Below are 18,036 nucleotides of genomic sequence, written 5' to 3' on the forward strand. Positions count from 1 at the left end.
AATCCATTTATTTAAATAGTGGTATATTCTTAAAAAAATTGTGCATTCCCAATCTACACAGATTTTCATAACCAATGTTACCTGCCTATTGTCTTGTACATCTACCAAATTACAACAGACATTATTGAGGATACATATCCAGCTCTGTTTCAATAACTTGTTCAAACCAGTTTTTTTGTTCTATTTTGCAAGATGATATTAACTACCAGAACGTCTTTGAGAAAAGTGAGTGTTGTTGTAAAATCTATGTCAGGCTGATATTAAAGTATACTTTATTTTAAATGTTGTAATGAAATATCCAACTGAGCTGAGCCATGATACTAATCATTGTGGCTGTCATGGCAATACCATTTATCTGGATAACCTTAGCTCAGCTAATAATTATGTCACTCTTCAATTAATTCTGCTTCAGTTGTCACCACATTCTTACTTTCATGCAAACTCCATGGAAATTTCCAGTGTTCAGCCTACAGACATTTGTTTCTGCCTTCAAGTTCCATCTAGTGAGTCACCTTTCCTGTAAAATAACCTTTAATGAGTATTTTTGAACTTTCTTCCATCCCAATTCAAAAGGCAAACACATATGAATTTTATAAGCGAACTTTTCTAATGGCTTGGTTGATATTCGCCTTACTTATATGAGTCCTTGTTTGATTTGTTGGCTGAGCTTAGACTAGATCAATGTAGATGGAGCAGTGGTGGGTTCAATATCCTTGGGCATGCATGTTGGTGAAAGGCACTGTATTCCTATTTCAGTGAACTCTTGCTTGAACATGTGGCTGTGTAGATGTCAAACAAAGACAGAGTGGTGATTGAAGAGTTGCACACAATGACTTTAATGTGGAACATGTGATGTTATCCAGTATATAATGGGCCAGAGACAATGGAGAAAATAAAATTTCTAAACAAATATAAAAAAATATCATTTCTGCAATTGTAACTATGTATCATTTTATTTTGGTATTTCTGAAAGAACAGATCACTCAAGATTTCCCCACAAGTTGAGAGGGTGGTTAAGATGGAGTATGGTGTGTTGGCCTTAATTAGTTGGGGGATTGAGTTCAAGAGCCACGAGGTAATATTGCAGCTCTGTCCAACTCTAGTTAAAGTACTACATTCAGTTCTGCTCACCTCATCACAGGAAGGATGTAGATGCTTGGATTGGAGAGGTATCAGAGGACATTTACCACGATGTTTCTTGGATTGGAGAACACGTCAAGATGGAGCAAGGTTGACAGAGCTCGGGCTTTCCTCTTTGGAGCCATGAAGGATGTGAGGTAATTGAATAGAGTCTACAAGATTATGAGAGGCATAGGTACGCTTGAGAGTCACCACCATTTTCCAGGGGTGACAATAGCAAATACCAGAGGACATCTGGTAAGGTAAGTGGAGGAAAGTTTAGAGGAGATGCAAGAGGTAGTTTTTTTTAATATGCGCAGAGAGTGGTGGATGTTTGGAATGCATTGCCGGGATTGTGGTGGAGTCTGGTCTAATAGGAACATTTTAAAGGTCTTTAGGTATGTACATAGATGTATGAAAAATCAAGGGTTATTGATGAGAGGTAGGGAAGGATGCAATTGTTGTGAAGTAGGTCTGCACAACATTTATGGGCCAAAGGGCCTGTACTATGCTGGAATGTTGCACGAATTGCTGATTCCACATATCACAAAGGCTGGAGCAAAGACAACGATTTAAGATTTAAGGCATTAGATTGCACTGAGGGTATGAGAAGTGAAACAGCCCTATTCGTACTGGGGCATCATCAATAGGGAAATGCATTTTTGTTAGTCCTCGCAAACCTTCAATCTATCCATCGTGTATGCTATTTGCCCCTGCCCAAGGTACATCGTCAACCAAAAACCATCAAGAGTGGATTACTTAATCATTCATTCATTTTAAGCTCCACATATGTTAACTGCTACTCACATAAGATCAGTGACAATGGCTTGATACTATTCACTACTGTAGCCAGTGTCCTTTCAGGCCAGTGACAGAGAATGTGACCAGGTGCTGAAACTCAGTGTGACTAAATTGGCAGATATCAGGATCAATAATTAAACAGCAGTGAAAAGTGAAGGAGCGAGTTGGATCGAAAATATTAAAACTAAAGTTCAATCATTGATCAAGTTATGTTTGAAGGAAGACTCCACTGTTTATGCCCAAAGACATTTATCACTTCCTGGAAAAAACCTTGATGCTGTTGTGATAGTACATATCTATCACCAATGTACATAGTGTATATAGTAGTGTATATAGTTACTGTATCTAGACTGTGCTTACAGCGATTGGCTGAGAGTTAAGCCACACCTATTGTCTGGGCCTTAAAGGGTTGTGTCCCTAGACAGGTCGGATCATTCCGGACTGGTCGGCCACCTGTGAAGAGCTCCGGTCTTTTGCTAATAAAAGCCTTGGTTTGGATCAACAAGTCTTTGGTTCTTTCGACGAGCTCTACAATTTTATTAGCAAAAGACCGGAGCTCTTCACAGGTGGCCGACCAGTCCGGAATGATCCGACCTGGCTAGGGACACAGCCCTTTAAGGCCCAGGTAATGGGTGTGGCTTAGCTCTCAGCCAATCGCTATAAGCACAGTCTAGATACAGTAACTATATACACTACTATATACACTATGTACATTGGTGATAGATATGTACTATCACAGCTGTTTAGTGGGAATTACCAATTTTCAAGCCCAAACCTGCATCTTGATAACACCCAGGAAGATATTAAGCAAGCCAGCTCACAAAGGTGTCAAAGAAATGGATGGTATCATCCTCATGTTAAATAGCTCAAAACAATTTTCAGAGATGGCTTTTATAAAAATGTTTTCATTTGATTTGAATACTTCTGTAATAAAAAAAATCATTCTACTAGCTGTCATTCTGATTTATTTCCTAAACTAATTTTTATTAGTTTTAAGCAACTTTTTAAATGAAAGTAAATTTGATGGTTAGAGGCATAAGAAAAAGGATGTGCACATTTCTGCATTCCAAAATATGTTTATTCTCTTTCATATTTTCTGTTTTTTAAAAAAATCAATGGTAATATAGATAATCAACAAACGAATGCAGAAGATATGGGAGCAAGGGACTTTAGGTGTAGAAAATCTCACCAAACATGCCTGAGCAAACTTGTGCTGAAATATGTAGAAGAATGATTTTTATCAAGATGCACTCTAATATGATCTAATCAACATTGCCCCTTGTGAATAGAAGAAACATTTTGTCAGGAAGATTTACAGCTTCATGTAATGTTCATCTTTGTTCTCTAGAGGGTGCAATCACACCTTCTCTCCATCTCTCTCTTCCTCCTTCACTCACACCATGCACACACGTAACAGTGCACATTCAAATACATCATTTATTGACAAACAACATGGCAGAACAGTTCAGCCAGGTAAAACGTCAATTCCTCTCTCAGTGTGCCTCTATGGAGGCTACTGATTCACTTCCATCTGTCTTCTATCCTGTCCGTGAACATAACTGACAATTATCTTAATGCCCATATGTTTAATTGTGGGTTTCACAATTCCCTTGCTATTTACCAACAATCCTGAAGGAATTCAGAACTGGCATCAGATTTTCATTTTAGAGAGAATAAAGCTTTGCCTGCCATTTTTTTTTGGGACTGCCAGCTAAGGTTGACAGCATCAGAAGCAGCGACACCATGTGATCTGGGCCCCACAAAATGTCGAGCAGTTTTAGTCAAAGGCTTGTTGTATGCTGGAATCAATTGTATTAGCTTTCCTCCAGCCATTTACTTGCCATTGTTAGCCCAACAATATAGAATGTAAACCACTGAGGGCTGGCATTAGCTAATATGAGGCAATGCCAACTCATGAAGAAAAACATTCTTACGAAAAGTGTGACTGATTTTGTTTTATTTTTTGTATCAAGCAGATCAATACTAGCTCACACAAAAACACTTCACACAAATTTAACTAACACTTCTATTGACCTTTCTCCTTCAGATACAACTCAAAACCCAGATTCAAAGAATCATCATTTGTTTATATGTACAAGGTTACCATTGTGCTGGATTTAGAGCCTATTAAAATCTGATTAATAATACTGGAATAGTAAACAAGCAGCACAGTTACTCAACAACATTACACTGAACAACAGAAAAACAAAGTATACAGAGGGAAAAAAAAGTCTTGGCTGGTGGCTGCAGCATAATCTCAAGATAATATGCATTGCAGTCACAAATTAGCAGATGCCATGTCCTGAATGAAATTGCTATGAGACTTTTCCATCACGACATTCCTAACACATGCCTTGGTGAAAAGAGCTGCATTTCAATCCTGATGTATCTGGTCAAGAAAATACTTGCCCCTTTACATTCCCTGCCTGTGCAAATAAACAGGCATCATTCCGAGGCAGGCCGAATCTGTGCTATAAATGATGTCGTAAGTTTTTAGAAATCCAATCTTGAGCAACATGATAATGCAATAACCTCTCTCACAACATGATCTTGTTAAGTTATTTTTGGTTGCTTTTAGACCTTTGCGTTACTTGCAGACTTGAAAGGTGCCAAGGGAATTATTCTACTGCCTTAGCCAATGGCAGTTAAGCACTGGTTAGTGTGCAAGTGTATTGCAAGTTAATCTGCTCTTTAAACTTTCCTTGTAACACCTGTGCTTTTGTTTAGTACCTATCCTACAGTTGTCTCACTGGGACCAGATCATACCTTGTGGAAAACTTTAGAGAGGGGGAGAGAGGAGGCAAGACAACGAGTCTACCTCTCTTATTCAGTGTAAAGCACATCAACAGCATTGAACAACTTATATGCAGTGTGAAGGTACATAACTACAATTAAAAAGAAACACGATTATTCCAAGGCATTAGATGATAATTCCCCAAAGGAATGGTGAATTTAAAACAATAAATTGAAAATAATTAACACCTCATCCCCAGTTCTAAGATAAATACAACTATGAATATAAATTTCGTCACTAAAAGCCAACGTCTTATCACACTGAACAAAGTAAACTTTCACCACTTACTCACCTCTTCACTCACTGAGGTCTGCCTAAAACCAAACTATTTATTTGGATTATCACAATACACAATTAGTGCTGTCATGCTGGGCAAGGTCCAGATTTCATCAGACTTTGCTATAGTTAGTAAAAAAGCACAAATGCATTGGATACCAAATGTCTTAGTCTGGATGGAAATAATTCCACCTCTCCACCTTCAACTTCCATCTCCCCACTCATGGTGGAAGCGACAGCATTAAGAACAGGGAATTAACTGAAGGCTAAAATGTGCGACATTGCCTGGAATCTCAAGTAACAACTTTAACCACAGGCAGAAAAATGATGGCCAGCAGGGTACAACACATGAGGAATCCATTTTATTGAGTATTTGCTGGCTCTTTTAAACAGCAATCCTACTGAAGATTTATTCCACTGATCTGCTTATAAATGTTAAAGGATCATTTCAATTCCTTTTTCAAAGTGGTGATCAACTCAGCTTTCACTAAAAAACGCAGAAATGCTGGAGGAACTCAACAGGTCTTGCAGGATATATAAACCAACGTTTTGGGGCCTGAGCCATTCTCCGAGGTTTCACACCTTTTAGGGCAGGGCACTCCAGATTAGAACAATTTGGTGGACTAAATGAAGCCTCATTTATTGGTTATTTACCTAAAAATCTGTAAGACCACTTACCAACCCTCTTGACAGGAACATAATTTCTTGTTTCAACAACATTCTCTCAACACATCCATTAAATTTACCTTAAGCTTCTCTGCTTTAGTAAGATTATCGCAGTGTCCAAATTGAATTTAAATTTTTTTTATTAGTGATCTAATCTTGTGCAGACAATTATACAAAGGGTCTTCTAAAGTTAAAAATAATTATTTAACGTTCCACCTTCCAAAAATGAACAGATTTAGTGGGAGAAAATCATGAGTTACACTAGCATCATTTGTCGGAGAGACTTGGCAGCAGTATTTTGAAATTAAATTTAGATGTACAGCACAGTAGCAGGTCCTTCCTGCCCGCAAGCCCACGGCCCCCAAATATACCAATTAACCTACAATCCCCATATGTTTTTGAAGGGTGGGGGGGGTGGGGGACACTGGAGCACCTGGAGGAAACACACGCAGACACGTGTACAAACTCCTAACAGAGAGAGCCAGATTTGAACCCGCGTCGTTGGTGTTGCAATAGAACTGCCCTAATTGCCATGCTATCCATGGCACAGTAAAGTTCGCTTAAGGCTTTTACCTTGCATGGATGCTTCCTGACCCAGAGCCCCTTCACCTTCTCTTTGTTCACTCAAGATTCCAGCACTATTTATCCAACTTCAATTTCATATCTTCTTCATATATATTACCAAGTAAAGATATTCTTGGATCATGTCAAATTTTTATCTTCATAATTTGTGCTAATAATATACTTAAATCTTTCCAAAATTTTTTTCACTTTAACACAGGACCAAATTGAGTGTTCAAAGGTCCCTACTTCCTTATTACATCTAAAACATTCATCAAAATAATTTGAGTTTAATCCTTTTAATTTATATGGAGCATAATACAATTGATGCAAAAAATTATACTATATCATTTGATATCTAACATTAATTGTATTTGTTACACTCTCTTGGCACAATCTTGACGAAATGTCTTTTCAAATTTGTATATTTAGATATTTTTCCCATCTTTGTTTTGATTTACATAGTTCTATTTTTTCCCATAGTATCTTGTAATCTTATATATATATGTGCATTAAATTTCTCAATAAATGTATCTGTAATTAAATATTCAAATTTACTTTGTCCTGGTAGTCTTAAACTTGCACCTAATTTCCCTTTTAGATAGAGTACAACAGAGGTAGAAAAAAATGTGTAGCTATGACATGGAAAACAGAAAATTATATAATGATGGACAGATGGAACATTGAATTACAGAATTGTATACCATTAGAAAAAAATACTTGTAATTTGAGGTATCAGATTGGGATTTTTTATGAGATTTGGAAACCATATATAGAATTTGTTAACAAAAACTCAGCCACATCATCTACTCTACTCAATCAATGATCAGGAGATACAATAGTTACATCAAGAGAATATGATTAATGATTAATATATAGTTTTGGTGTTTTTCTTTTCCTCTTTGGGGAGGAGGGTTTTTTTTGGGGGGGGGGAAATATATTTTTTCTCTATAATCTTGTATTGAATATTGTTGTATTATCTACATAATTGAATAATTTTTTGGTATTGATACAAGTGATAAATAACATTTTCAAAAAAAAATTCCAAAACTAGTTTTTGTGTTTTTCTAGTTCATATTAATGTTTCCATCTGTGGAATGCAAGTTTAATCCCCTAAATTAACATCGCTGCAAGATGATCAGATAAAAAAGCAGATGCTTTACCATAACAGGAAATTAGTTCTTTTGAGTTGCATCACCTTAAACAGCCAACCAGGAATAAAAGCGGAGGAAATCACTTTTTCAGAGTAGCTTACTACCGACAACAGCATAATGGACAAAGCAAAAACTAGAACCATGGATCACTCCAGCACAGAAAACAGGCCATTTGGCCCTTCTAGTCTGTGCCAAAATATTATTCTGCTGGTCCCACTGACCTGCACCCAATCCATAGCCCTCTTCCATTCATGTATCTGTCCAACTTATTCTTAAAACTTAAAAGTGAACCCACATTTACCACATCAGGTGGCAGCTCGTTCCATACTCCCACCACTCTCTGAATGAAGTTCCCCCTAATGTTCCACCTAAACCTTTCTCCTTTCACCATAAAGCCATGTCCTTTTGTATTTATCTTTCCTAATCTAAGTGGAAAAAGTCTACTCGCATTTACTCTGTCTATACCCCTCTATCAAATCTCCCCTCATTCTTCTATGCACCAAGGAATAATGTACTAACATGTTTAATCTTTCCCTGTAACTCAACTACTGATGATTCGGCAATGTCCTAGTAAATCTTCCCTGCACTCTTTCAATCTTATTTATATCCTTCCTGTAGTTAAGCGACCAGAATGGCACACAATATTCCAAGTTTGGCCTCACCAATGCTTTCTTTACAACCCTGCCTACCTGTGATGCCTTTTTCAGGAAATTATGCATCTGTAGTCTAAGATCCCTTTGTTCCTCTGCACTCCTCAGTGGCCTACCATTTACTGTCTATGTCCCACCTTGGTTTGTCCTTCCAAAATTCAACACCACACTCTTGCCTGCATTAAATTTTATCCGTCATTTTGTGGCCCATTTTTCCAGTTGGTCCAGACCCTCTGCAAGGTTTGAAAGCCTTCCTTGCTGCCACACTATCCAATTTTAGTGTAATTAGTAAACTTGCGGATCCAACTTACCACATTTTCATCCAGATCATTGATATAGACAACAAATAACAATGGTCCCAGCACCGATCCCTGAGGCACACCAGTAATCACAGGCCTCCAGTCTGAGAAGCAATCATCCATGACCACTATCCTTCTTCTCCCCTTCTCCCATTCAGCCAATTTCAAATCCAGTTTACAACCTCTCCATGGATACCAAGTGTCTGAACCTTCTGAACTAACTTCCCACGTGGGACCTTGTCAAAGACCTTACTAAAGTCATGTTGACAACAACTACTGGCTTTCCTTCATCTACTTTCATTAACCACAATCTGCCACATACAAAGCCATGCTGACTATCCAAAATCAGCCCTTGGCTGCTCACATACTTGCATATCCAATCTCTCAAAATACCCTCCATTATTTAACCTACTACTGACTCAGTCTCACCAGTCTGCAATTTCCTGGTTGATTTTTGGATCCTTTTTTAAACAACAGAACATCATGAGCTACCCTCCAATCTTCCGGCACCGCACCTGTGGCTAAGGACATTTTAAATATTTCTGCCAGAGCTCCTGCAATTTCTACATTAGTCTCTCAAGGTTCGAGGGAATATCATGTCAGGCTTGGGGGATTTATCTATCTTTATTCGCTGTAAGCCAGAAAGCAACTCCTCCTCTTTAATCTTTATATATTCTATGCCACTACTGCTTGTTTCCCCTTCCTTCCTTATACACAGTACCAGTTTCCTGAATAAATACTGATGTTAAAAGATCTACCCCATTTCATAAGGCTCCACACATAGACAGCCACTCTGTTCTTCTAGGGCACCAATTTTGTCCCTTACTATCCTTTAACTCTTAACATACTTGTAAAAATCCTTTGGGTTCACCTTTACATTATCTGTCAAAGCAACCTCATGTCTTCTTTTTGCCTTCCTGATTTCCATCTTAAGTATTTTCCTACATTTTCCTACTCTTGTAGTACCTCATTTGTTCTTTGTTGCCTATACCTGCTATACCTGCTATACACCTTCTTAACCAGATCGCCAATATCCCTTGAAAACTAAGGTTCCTTAAGCCTGTTAATCCTGACAGGAACATGCAAAATCTGCACTCTCAAAATTTTGCCTTTGAAGGCTTTCCACTTACTGAACACTTCCTTGCCAGAAAACAACTTATCCCAATCCAATCTTCCTAGATCCTTTCTCATTTCCACAAAATTGGCATTATTCCAATTTAGAATCACAAATCGAGGACCAGACCTATCTTTATCCATAATTATCTTGAAATTAATGACATTATGGTCAGTAGACCCAAAATGTTCATCTACATATATCTTTGTCACCTGATCTGTCTGGTTCCCTAATAGGAGATTAAATATTGCACACTCTCTAGTTGGTAACTTTATATATTGATTTAGAAAACATTCCTGGACACATTTGACAAACTTCAAGCCATGCAGCACTTTTATGGTATGGGGGTTCCAGTCAATATGTGGAAAGTTAAAATCTCCTACTAACACAACTTTCTGTTTCTTACATCTGTCTGCTATCTCTCTACAGCAGTGGTTCTCAACCATTTTTCTTTCCACTCACATACCACTTTAAGTAATCCCTATGTCATCAGTGCTCTGTGATTAGTAAGAGATTGCTTAAGGAGGTATGTGAATGGGAAGGGAAAGTTGAGAATCACTGCTCCAGACCCAATTGTTACTGAAGTATTTTGCTTGAGAAAAACTGTCATTGGCCCATTTCCTTCGGAGTTATGAAACAATGCACATAACAAGTCAATTGGGTACAATTAAAATAGTGGTTTTCAAACTTTTTCTTTCCACCCACATACCACCTTAAGTAATCCAGAGCACCAATGGTATAGGAAATACTTAAACTGGTATATGAGTTGAAAGAAAATAGTTGAGAACCACTGGTCTACAGATTTACTCTTTCATTTCTCTCTGACTATTGGGCGGTCTATAATACAACCCTATCAGTGTGGTCACACCTTTCCCATTCCTCAGCTTCACCAATATAGCCTCTGTAGATGAGTCCACAGTGCTGTCCTGTTAAGCACAGCTGAGATATTTTCCCTGACAAGCAATGCCACTTCCCCCTCTTTCATCCCTCCCCCTCTATCACATCTGAAACAACGGAACCCTGGAACACTGAGCTAACATTCCTGGCATTCCTACCACCAAGTCTCATTAATAGCAATAATGTCATAACCCCATATGCCAATCACGCCCTAAATCATATTCCTTCCGACAATACTCCGTGCATTGAAATAAATACACCCAAGAACATTTTAACAACCTTACTGCCAACTGTGACAGAGTATTTAGAGGTGGTTTGGGAGGAATTGCTAGAGCAGCTTGCACAGACACATTTTAAAACACAGAATTTTTTGCAGGACATTTGCAGAGTGCCTTTTGCAGAAAGAGCCACAACGTTGCAGAATACAGCTGGCCCGGGAGAGCATGTGCTCTCAGAGAGGGAGGTAGTGAAACAGAGAGGAGAGACACAGAAATCAGTTCCAGAAAGACAAAGCTGGCAAACTTTTGGAAGGCTGTCTGGTCAAAGGAGAAGACTAACTGTCTGAGGTGACCCGAAAAAAAAGAGGATCATCTGGAGAACCCTGAAGAGGGAAAGTTTGGTCAGCAAGACTGATTGGAAAGGAATCAGGTCCTGGGAGAAAAGGGAACTCTCTCTGAAAACCAGCAAGAACCCTCCTGAGTGGTAACCATTTGTATGTTAAGCACCAAAGCCTGGTGAACTTCATCAAGGCTAACTTCTGTGCAGAGCACAAGAATTGCCTGCAACCAGTGAGATTGGACTGTGATCCAAATAACTTTTCTAATCTTAAATCTACATTACACACAGCTGCGCTTAGTTTTAGAGGGGGTATTAAGTAGGTTAGGTGGGTTAAGTAAGTAGGTTAAGTAATAAGTGAAAGTTTAATTCTGTTTTCTTGTTCAATTATAATTAAGAACTACTTTGTTTAAGTAACCCTGTGTTGTGGTGCATCTCTATTGCTGCTGCTTTTTGGGGGTCCTCTGGACTCCGTAAGACAACAAATATACAAATTACATTTTTGTGACCACTTGATCTCACGTGAGACAGCAGGTGCAATTTCAAATGTTCTTTTCTAAACAGGCAATAAATATAAAATCTCAAAACTTTAAAAACTCTTGAAAGAGAATGATTTGCCATTTGACTATAATTCATTGGACTTTTTCTTACTTTAAATGAAATAATGCCTGAAGTCTCTTTACCTAAAGATATGAGCAACTTTAATGCAGCTATTAACCCACCTGACTCAATAAAGTTTCAGTTTATTTTAATGAACATTCAAGATTACCTTCTTACAACTGTATTTATCCTTTTGTTTCATAGAGACCTCCTTGTTAATTTGCCAAAGTTCTAAAGTCACCTACCCAAGCAATTTCCTTGACATCCCATCTGAAGAATCTGTCCAAGGAGATTGCTGTTTGATTGATTATAAACTCATCCACTTGACACAAATGTCTGCTTGAAATGGGATATCACAATTCAGATATCCATTTATCCCAGGGCAAAATGAAATTGATTCTTTCTTTAAAGTATTTTATCCAATCTATCCTTTCCTAATTGTTGCTATTCTTTTCTGTCAAAAGGACTGCATTAATCCCGTTAATACTTCTTAAGTACTTCCACTATGATGCAGGAATGGACTAAGCCTTTGCCCAGAAGACCTCATAATCACTGTGTAAAGTCACTATATTGTACCATCTCAAATGAAGCCTAGGCAGGAATTTACACTGCAGAAGAAATTATTGAAGATTTTTAAAAATCTTTACGCTGGTAATCTGTAATAAAAACACAAAATGCACATTGGCAACTATTGGATATGTGGAACTTTTAAGATTCAATTTATTGTCATGTAATAAAGACATTACAGAGAATTTGTTTTCATCTGTAAGGCAGACAGATCCGTCATTAGCAGAAATTGCCTGAAGTGCCTCTTACAGTAAGAGGAGAGGCAAAGGAGAGTCCCTTCAGTCACGGACTGTCCATGGGTTCACCTCCAGCAGCACCCATAGCCACTCAGATTCAAGTCCAAACCATCAACAGCCTGAGCTTCAGATCCCAACCTCTGACACGGTCAGGAACACTTCAGTGCCCTCGGCACTCTCTCGCCTCCTAAGTCCGATATCTGGTACCCCTTCAGCCAATCTTGAACCAATCTCCAGCAGTCCGCAGCTCATGTGAAACCCTCGACTTCAGTCACCAGCAGCCCACACCCTGCATGAGTTGCTCACTTCGAGTCACCAACAGTCCACTGCTTGTGTGCTTCTTCAACCACAGAAGCTCTCACGGGTTCACCACTGAGGTCACCGTACTGTGGGTCATCTCCTCTGTTACTCCTTCTCAAACACGGGGGGGGGGTCTCCTCGTTTTTTTGGTGCCCTGCACCAGTCCTCTGCTCCGTGAAGTCTACAACCCCTCAAGATCATAGGCGCTGCCATCTTGGGCACAGACCCTACGGTCGCAGTAGTTTTATTCAAACTGATCTGAAAAAAATATCTGTGATAATACATGATGACGAATTTCTATATGTATTTTTCTGAGCTATGCTCTTTATGAACCCTCTGCAGTAATATAAACTTATTTTTGTTGAACCATTCAGATGTTACCTGTATGTGGTCTATGCATCTATGTATGTGATCTAGTACTTGCTTTTTATTACTGTATACAAGGTGACCTTCAGATGAGTTGAGACCCCAATATCAGTCTGAATTTCATGGTTTTAGCCCATCAGTGGTATAAGATGATACCTCCCCCCAAATATACCACTACTGTTGACTGAGCTGGTGGGCGTGGCTGGTAGGTGGGTGAAGCACCAACACGAAGTGATTCATGGTTCAGTCTGTTGCTATCTTCAGTCTTAATCAGTTTAATTTTAAAAAAAATTGTTATCATGGAACCACCAACGGTTCCTCTCGTGCAGTGGATGGTACAGAGGAAAATTTATTTTTGGGACAATGATAATTCACCAGATTCAGACTGGGATCCATAAGATGACAGAATAAACAGTGAGACTCCGGACGTGCTTGCTGTTTTTTGCCTCAGACAATGAAGCTATTGATTTTCAAGGATTTTAAATGTGTGTGATGTGTTTTTTTTAAATTTTACAATTCTTTTATTGGTTTAACACCACATTGGTCGTGGATTTTAGTGCAAAATAAAAATTGTGTACACTGCGGCAGATTGGGCCTGCACATTGTGCGGCAACGGATGCGAACAGAGATCGCTAAAGCGACTCCCGGGACAACGAACCAGCAGTGGTAGAAGCTGGGGCAGCATCAGACCAACAGCCCTAAAATTGCGTTGGTCAAGTTACCCAGCTAACTCAGCAGAAACAGGCTGGGAAAGAAGGGCATTCATATGCATGGACGTTCCCGCCCGCTACTGTTATTCATATGGTTGACTCAGGACGTCATGCGCTGGAGAGCTGGCTCTGAATGGGCAACTAAAGCGGCATCATCTGCAAAGAGTAGTTCATGGACAAGTTGCACTTGTGTCTTGGTGTGAGCTTGCAGGCACCTCAGATTGAAGAGACTGCCATCCGTGCGGTACCGGATGTAAACAGCGTCTTCATTGTTGAGGTCTTTCATGGCTTGTTTCAGCATCATGCTGAAGAAGATAGTAAAGAGGGTTGGTGCGAGGACGCAGCCTTGCTTCACGCCGTTGTCAATGGAGAAGGGTTCGGAGTGCTCATTGCTGTATCTGTCCCGACCTTGTTGGTTTTCATGCAGTTGGATAACCATGTTGACAAACTTGGGGGGGGGGGGGGATATCCAAGGCGCTCTAGTATTTGCCAAAGCCCTTTCCTGCTCACAGTGTCAAAGGCTTTGGTGAGGTCAACAAAGGTGATGTAGAGTCCTTTGTTTTGTTCTCTGCACTTTTCTTGGAGCTGTCTGAGGGCAAAGACCATGTCAGTAGTTCCTCTGTTTGCGCGAAAGTCACACTGTGATTCTGGGAGGACATTTTCAGCGACACTAGGTATCAGTCTATTATGGAGAATCCTAGCGAAGATTTTGCCTGCAATGGAGAGCAGCGTGATTCCCCTGTAGTTTGAGCAGTCCGATTTCTCACCTTTGTTTTTGTACAGGGTGATGATGATGGCATCATGAAGGTCCTGAGGCAGCTTTCCTTGGTCCTAGCAGAGCATGAAAAACTCATGCAGTTTGGTATGCAGAGCTTTGCCGCCAGCCTTCCAGGCCTCTGGGGGGATTCCATCCATACCTGCTGCTTTGCCACTTTTTAGTTGTTCAATTGCCTTATATGTCTCTTCCCGGGTAAGGACCTAATCCAGCTCTAGACTCAAGGGTTGTTGAGGGAGCTGGAGCAGGGCGGATTCTTGGACAGAGCGGGTGGCACTGAAAAGGGATTGGAAGTGTTCTGACCATCGATTGAGGATGGAGATCTTGTCGCTGAGGAGGACTTCACCGTCTGAGCTGCGCAGAGGGCTTTGGACGGGGTGAGGGGCCGTACACAGCCTTTAGTGTCTCATAAAAACCCCTGAAGTCGCCAATGTCGGCGCTAAGCTGGGTTCATTTGGCGAGGTTAGTCCACCACTCATTTTGGATCTCCCGGAATTTGCACTGAAGATGGCTGCATGTGAGACGGAAGGCTCGTTTTTTCTTTGGCCAGGAAGGCTTTGCAAGGTGAGCCTGCTGGGCAGATCGCTTCTTTGCCAGCACCTCCTGGATTTCCTGGTTGTTTTCGTCAAACCAGTCCTTGTTTTTCCTGGAGGAGAAGCCCAGTACCTCTTCAGTGGATTGCGGAAACTGCCAAAATGTTTGGCCTAGAAGTCAGCCTGAAGAAAACTGAGGTCCTCCATCAGCCAGCTCCCCACCATGACCAGCAGCCCCCACCACATCTCCATCGGGCACACTGAACTCAAAACGGTCAACCAGTTTACCTACCTCAGCTGCACCATTTCATCTGATGCAAGGATCGACAAAGAGATAGACAACAGACTCGCCAAGGCAAATAGCGCCTTTGGAAGACTACACAAAAGAGTCTGGAAAAACAACCACCTGAAGAAACACACAAAGATCAGCACGTACAGAGCCATTGTCATACCCACGCTCCTGTTTGGCTCCAAATCATGGGTCCTCTACCGGCATTACCTACGGCTCCTAGAACGCTTCCATCAGCGCTGTCTCCGCTCCATCCTTAACATTCATTGGAATGACTTCATCACCAACATCGAAGAACTCGAGCTGGCAGAGTCCGCAAGCATCGAATCCATGCTGCTAAAGACCCAACTGCGCTGGGTGGGTCACGTCTCCAGAATGGAGGACCATCGCCTTCCCAAGATCGTGTTATATGGCGAGCTCTCCACTGGCCACCGAGAGAGAGGTGCACCAAAGAAGAGGTACAAGGACTGCTGAAAGAAATCTCATGGTGCCTGCGCCATTGACCACCACCAATGGGCTGATATTGCCTCCAACTGTGCATCTTGGCGCCTCACAGTTCGGCGGGCAGCAACCTCCTTTGAAGAAGACCGCAGAGCCCACCTCACTGACAAAAGACAAAGGAGGAAAAACCCAACACCCAACCCTAACCAACCAATTTTCCCCTGCAACTGCTGCAACCGTGCCTGCCTGTCCCGCATCGGACTTGTCAGTCACCAACGAGCCTGCAGCAGACGTGGACATACCCCTCCATAAATCTTCGTCCACAAAGCCAAGCTAAAGAATGGCTGACTCAGTCAATCAGCAAAAACGGTGGGAATTTGAACAGTATAAAAGCAGCTTAAAAAGTTGTTGTAAGGTGGGGACTGGGTGGGCTATGGAACAATCAAGTGCTATTTTGAGTAGAATTTTAAGGTCATTGTTTTTGTATCTGGCCTATAAGATGACCCCCTTTTTTTTTGGGTGCTTGGTGTCATCTTATCCAGTGAAATATATGGTACTTTTAATTATTATCATCAGTTTTTAGAAAAGCCAAAGAATGCAGATGCTGGTGACTGTCAGCAGATCAGGTTGAAGATGTTGCCGTAGAATTGGGAAAGAAAGCAAGCTACTTTCAAGTAGCTGTGAAGGTGACAGATGGGATAGAAACAAACTCTGACAGGGTGGGTTCATGATGGCAAGTAGCACAGGTCAGTCTGTCAGTAGGTTAATGGGGGCAGGCAGAAAGGAAATCTACAAGTTTCGGACAGTTACAGATTGAGAACCAAAGCAAAGGAATGTAAAAAGTTGTGAAGTATCCGGCTGTGGGATTGTTCAGGAGGTCAGGCTGTGCTAATGGAGTAACAAAAACTGAGCCAATATCACAGTTGGATGATTGACAGAATGGCCAGATCTGATATGGACGGAGAAAGGGAACTACCTGAAGTTGTAGAATTTGATCTTTTCTTTCTTTGGCTTGGCTTCGCGGACGAAGATTTATGGAGGGGGTAAAAAGTCCACGTCAGCTGCAGGCTCGTTTGTGGCTGACCAGTCCGATGCGGGACAGGCAGACACGATTGCAGCGGTTGCAAGGGAAAATTGGTTGGTTGGGGTTGGGTGTTGGGTTTTTCCTCCTTTGCCTTTTGTCAGTGAGGTGGGCTCTGCGGTCTTCTTCAAAGGAGGCTGCTGCCCGCCAAACTGTGAGGCGCCAAGATGCACGGTTTGAGGCGTTATCAGCCCACTGGCGGTGGTCAATGTGGCAGGCACTAAGAGATTTCTTTAGGCAGTCCTTGTACCTTTTCTTTGGTGCACCTCTGTCACGGTGGCCAGTGGAGAGCTCGCCATATAATACGATCTTGGGAAGGCGATGGTCCTCCATTCTGGAGACGTGACCCATCCAGCGCAGCTGGATCTTCAGCAGCGTGGACTCGATGCTGTCGACCTCTGCCATCTCGAGTACCTCGACGTTAGGGGTGTGAGCGCTCCAATGGATGTTGAGGATGGAGCGGAGACAACGCTGGTGGAAGCCGTAGGTGGTGCCGGTAGAGGACCCATGATTCGGAGCCGAACAGGAGTGTGGGTATGACAACTGCTCTGTATACGCTTATCTTTGTGAGGTTTTTCAGTTGGTTGTTTTTCCAGACTCTATTGTGTAGTCTTCCAAAGGCGCTATTTGCCTTGGCGAGTCTGTTGTCTATCTCATTGTCGATCCTTGCATCTGATGAAATGGTGCAGCCGAGATAGGTAAACTGGTTGACCGTTTTGAGTTTTGTGTGCCCGATGGAGATGTGGGGGGGCTGGTAGTCATGGTGGGGAGCTGGCTGATGGAGGACCTCAGTTTTCTTCAGGCTGACTTCCAGGCCAAACATTTTGGCAGTTTCCGCAAAGCAGGACGTCAAGCGCTGAAGAGCTGGCTCTGAATGGGCAACTAAAGCGGCATCATCTGCAAAGAGTAGTTCACGGACAAGTTTCTCTTGTGTCTTGGTGTGAGCTTGCAGGCGCCTCAGATTGAAGAGACTGCCATCCGTGCGGTACCGGATGTAAACAGTGATACTGAATCCATAAAGCTACAGATTGACCTGAAAGAAAATGAGGTAATGTTCCTCAAGCTTACGTTGGGCTTAACAAGGCAGAAGATCAAAGACAGATGTGTACGAGTGGGATGGGATAGATAATTGAATTGGCAGGTGGCAGGGAGTTCTGAATCACCTCTGTGGATGGAATGCAGATACTTCACAAAGTGGCCTCTTGATCTGTTTGGTTTCTCTGGTGAAAGACCATATTGTGAATACTGCTTC

General features: G+C 41.3%; 1 protein-coding gene across 10 annotated transcripts in view; it reads right to left on the reverse strand.

Moving 5' to 3' along the window:
• LOC138757126 (transcription factor 4-like) overlaps positions 1-18,036 on the reverse strand; it is a 664,743-nt gene that overhangs the window by 17,990 nt on the left and 628,717 nt on the right. The gene's annotated exons all lie outside the window — the stretch shown is intronic.

Source organism: Narcine bancroftii, chromosome 3 (genome assembly GCF_036971445.1).
Source record: "Narcine bancroftii isolate sNarBan1 chromosome 3, sNarBan1.hap1, whole genome shotgun sequence".
In the NCBI taxonomy this organism is placed as follows: Eukaryota; Metazoa; Chordata; class Chondrichthyes; order Torpediniformes; family Narcinidae; genus Narcine; species Narcine bancroftii.